Source organism: Lactuca serriola, chromosome 8 (assembly GCF_051521515.1).
Source record: "Lactuca serriola cultivar US96UC23 chromosome 8, Lser_US96UC23_V15, whole genome shotgun sequence".
In the NCBI taxonomy this organism is placed as follows: Eukaryota; Viridiplantae; Streptophyta; class Magnoliopsida; order Asterales; family Asteraceae; genus Lactuca; species Lactuca serriola.
This window is the reverse complement of record NC_136415.1, coordinates 306,064,453-306,069,702: the sequence shown is the minus strand read 5'-3', so window position 1 is coordinate 306,069,702 and position 5,250 is coordinate 306,064,453.

Below are 5,250 nucleotides of genomic sequence, written 5' to 3'. Positions count from 1 at the left end.
TTGGACTCGTCGAGTCCCCCCATGGACTCAGCAAGTCCACTATCCAAACAGCAACCAATTTCAATTTTGAACACGATTATGCACAATTAGCAAACAAACAAGCCTAGGCTCTGATACCATTGATGGGTTTTGAGCATTCTAACACTCCTAAGTGTACATGCAACCCTAAAAAACCTTGGATCTATGTTTATCTAAAATACATGCAAAATATGATTTCCAAGGTTCATAATCCTATCTAGCATACATGGGGAACTTTTTAACTTAAAAGATGGCTAGAATAACATACCTTGTTTGATGATTTGATTCCTTGAAAACCTTGAGAGCCTAGCACCCCAAGTGTGATGCCTCAAATGCTTCACACAACACCAAATGCTTTTGGAGTAAACTTGAGAGAAATAAGAACACTTCTATTTTTGGCCCTGCCCTCTTGTATAGCTAGTGTAATCGAAAATGGGGAGTATGATGCTCTTTATATAGTGTGTTACAATTAGGGTTACACCATGTAAACTCTAATGTAACATGGCTCTTCATTTCCATGACCCATGGGTTTAAAGTCCATGGAGCATCCTATGGGTGTTAGCCCAACTTGATAATCCTTGGATCCTTTAGCCCACTATAAAAGTTATGGATGAATTACATAATCAACCCATATATTTAATTAGTTATCTTTTGATCACTTAATTAATCCTAGATTAATTCTTGATCAATACTAATTAAATAATATTATTAATATATTAGAACTTAATATATATTAATAAACCATAAGTGTTATTTCTCTCATTTTAGTCTATCCAAATGCATGATGCCATGCAACCCAAATGGACCATGCCAATGGGGTCAAGTACATACCAGAAATAGTTATGGACTTAGACACTTTATCCAACAAAGACATCACTATGGATTTCATCATGAAGCTTCCCTAGATTGCTCGTGGAGTAGATTCGATTTGGGTCATCGTGGATCGTTTGACCAAGAGCGCATATTAAATTCTGATTCAGGAGAGTATTTCTATAGAGAATTTGGCGAGATTTATATTAGGTAGGTGGTGGCACGTCATGGGGTGTCGGTATCAGTGGTTTCTAACAGGGATGTTCGGTTCACTTCCAGGTTCTGGAAGAGATTGCACGATGATTTGGGCACTCATCTTCATTTTAGTACAACTTTTCATCCACAGACCGATGGTTAGACTGAGCGGACTATCCAGACCCTTGAGGATATGATTAGTGCATGCATGTTGGATTTTGGTGGGAGTTTGGATACACATCTTCCGTTAGCGGAATTTGCGTATAACAACAGTTATCACGCTAGCATCGATCGACCTCCTTTTCAAATTCTCTATGGGAGGAAATGCAAGACCCCGATTTATTGGGGAGAGGTCGGTCAGCAGGTTATGGAGAGTGTTGAGGTGGTACTCAAGACCACTAAGCTAATAAGCAGGCTCCAAACAGCTCAGAGTCGGCAGAAGAGTTATGCCGACAGGCGCCGGTCAGAATTAGAGTTCCAGGTGGGAGATATGTTTCTCCTAAAGTTGTCACCTTGGAAAGGTGTCATCCGATTCAGGAAGTGGGGCAAGCTGGGCCCCAGGTATATTGGTCCCTTCAGGGTTTTGGCTCAGGTGGTCCGGGTTGCGTAACGTTTAAATCTTCCATCCTAGCTCAGTCAGATTCATAGCACGTTTCATGTATCTGAAGGGTTTTGAGCATTCTAACACTCCTAAGGTGTACATGCAACCCTAAATACCTTGGATCTATGTTTTCTATATTATACATGCAAACTTGAAGTTTCCAAGGTATTACCCTAATGCAACAACCAAAAATTTCCAACCAATTTAAACTTTTCAAAAACAACCCAAATCCATTAATTATTACAAAAAGGTTTTCAATTAGTTTATTATCAGAGTATCCCAGAAACATCAGCATAAAAATGAGGAGTGGTACGATCATGCCTTCGCCTTGCCACGATCTCCTGAAGTACCTGAAATAATACACTAAAACTATAAGCTCAAAAGCTTAGTGAGTTACCCCCAAAATACCAACCACATAACCATACACATATCAAATCATATCATAATACAGAACAACCATGCATATCGAGTCTGCAGTGTGACGGGTCTGCCCGCACTGGGTCTTCAGTCCACCTGGTCCACTCTCTGAGTCTATAGTATGACTGGTCCGCCCGCACCGAGCCTTTAGTCGGTATGGTCCACTCCCCGAGCCTTGGCACGTTTGGACCGCCCTCTTGGGGCCTTCAGCCTATCCGGACCGCTCGTTAGGCCTACGGTCTATCCGGTCCACCCTGGGTATGTTGTCCTACAGCACAAAGCAGGACCCGCCTTAACCCAACCTCAGTCAAACAACCATGTGCACATAAAACAATCAATCACATAATAATCCCCAGACAAACCGATCTATCAGATCAAACAGCATAACAACATCCTAACAAGGATACCGACCTAACCGGTCACTAACATAGCATTACCCTATATACCAGGATACCGACCATAACCATGTCACTAACATAATACCATCCTAATTACCAGGATGCATACATATCAAACAGATACCCGGATTCCCATCCGATAAAGGGTCGGCCTTGGTGCCTTAGACCCTGTTGATATAGTGAGGATAACTCACCTAAAATTGACGACTGAAGAGATAAAACCAAGTTGCTCTGACCACCGACACGAACTTCACCATAGAACACTACCAAAGAACCAATTCCATAAATACCAATATTACCAAAATACCCTTGGAAGTCAAACTGGTAAACTCTTGGTCAATGTCAAAGTCCTCAGTCAAAGTCAACCTTCCTGGTTGACTCTACTCGCCGAGTCAACCCGTCGACTCGTCGAGTTCTTATACTCAGAAAACTCCCATAACACGACTCAACTCGCGAGTCACCCCAAGACTCGTCGAGTTCAACGATCTTGGAATTCCATCCTGTCCAACTCACTAAGTCGCCAACCGACTCACTAATCCGAAGTTTAACCACAAGAGCTTGGGATTCTGCGACGTGACTCGCCGAGTCCAAGAACAGACTCGCTGAGTCCAAGGCAATCTTCAACAAAATTTCCGAGTTGTTTAATCATGAGCTAAAACTCATAACTTTTGTTTAGGTAGATGAATTTGTGAACATGGATTGATTATTTGATTAGGATTAATTTTAATTGGTGATTATGTTTTATTAAGCTTGTTAAAGAACCTTATGTGTTAACAATAACTATTCTTCTGTTAATAAATTAGTAATTAAGTTGTATGAACATCTCTTAGTTATTAATTTCATATGATTCATTGTGACCACATAGTTGTATGTCTAGGAATAACGAATGTGAAACTAGAATTAACTAGAAGATAGGTAAGTTAATGTGTGAGATTGTTTGATGAACATCATCAAGAGGTTAATTGAAGGGCCAATTTAATTAACCATTACAAGTCTTATTTAACCCGAATCAATAACTAGGAAATCCGTTAGTTTAGACAACTGGCCACTGCTTGAGTTAATTTGTTTCCTAAGGATTAGTAATAGCGAACGTGAAACTAATCATCTTAGTCGGTAGCCAATGAAGAATTAATCCGATACATTGAAATCATCCATGGGAACAAATGAGTCGAACCTAAACAGAAGTCCTCTTTATTATTGAATTTAGTCGATTTTCATTTGCGTAGCTCTTAGTTTCTTAGTTTAAGTTTTAGTTAATTGTTTAAGTTTCTAGTCTTGCAAAACTAGAGAAAACCCTCTTTCTATTACTTGTTTTATTTAGATAATATTAGCATTTATTTTAATTGTTTACCTTTCCCTGTGTTCGATACCCTACTTACCTGAACTAAACTGCTAATCGATAGGTACATTGCCTTTTGTGTGTTCTTCTTTGTGTTTAAGTTAGTAGGATTAAAACTAGTTCGTTTCACACACATCAAGTTTTAGCATAAACAAGCTCAAAAACAAAATCAATTGGTAAAAACATAGTTCAAACAAGAAATTAGGTAAAGAGTAAACTTGATTTTGCCTTGATTCTCCTTAAAATTGAATGTAGGGTTGATTCCCTTGCTTCCCACGCTCCAGCAGCACCTTTAGTCGACAATTGGCCTCCAAGGATTCACCTATATGCTAGGGTATCGATCTGAAAGTCCCTTTATATAGATTTTCACAAAACAGAGGCTACTCGGCGAGTCTAGTGACCTACTCAGCGAGTCCGTCACTTAAAACCCGTGTGCGGCAAGTCAGCGCGTCCAGAATCGCGAAACTTCTGACCAACTCGGCGAGTTTATGGCGTACTCGCCGAGTCCGTTTAGAATCAGCATTTTCTCAAAACACGAAAGTCGTCCGAAATTGTGTCTAGTTTTCAGAACAATTTGAATCTTGTCAATCGGAGTTCCGGTTCATGAGATATGGCCAAAACACTAACGAGGGGTCAAGCTGTCCAGCAACATCCTTCTTTCTTCAACATCCAAGATCCAAGCCTCCAATCGCCAATTCCGCTTCATTTTCCTTTCGAGCATGTCTTTGTTGCTGAAAATGAAATATTTAAGCTAATTAAGCACCTTTGGTTCATTATTTGAGATAAAATTAACATAAAGTATTAAGATCATGCATGATTCTTATGACTAAATATGCCCATATCATTATTCTTTCAACTCGTGGAGTCCATGCCCATCTTCATATGACTCGCCGAGTCCCTTCAGTGCTTCATCCATATAGAGGCTTTTCGAGCCATGAAAGGTCTCCAAACTATAGATCCACTCTTCGAGGACATAACCCCTACGTAAAGTTGCAAACTTTACGTGAAACCAAGGAGTTAAAGGTCCAAATCACTCTAGGGCTTGGGTTTTAGATGAAGGGGCTTCACCAACAACTCATTGACTGATGATTTATGACATTCTGGACCAACACAAGTCTAGATCTGAAGTAGCAACCTCAGATCTAAACTCCAAACCCGAAATAGGTCTCAAACATACCCAAAATGGCCCCTAATCTCCTTCATGAATAGATCTAGATGCAAAAGAGTGAAGGTAACAGCTTATTACCTCCAAGATGTGCCCAAACTGAAGTAGATTCTAGATCTACACCACTCCCTTGATGCAAGCCCTTTTTGATCTTCAAGTTTCTTCCACAAAAGACAACCTCCAAAGCTTCAATCTCCCTCCAAAGGCCTCACACACACGAGCTTAGGGTCTTCTGGATCTCAAGGGAAATAAGGAGGTTGGGACAAGGACATAAAGTCCTTTAAATAGGGTGCAACCCTCGGGATTA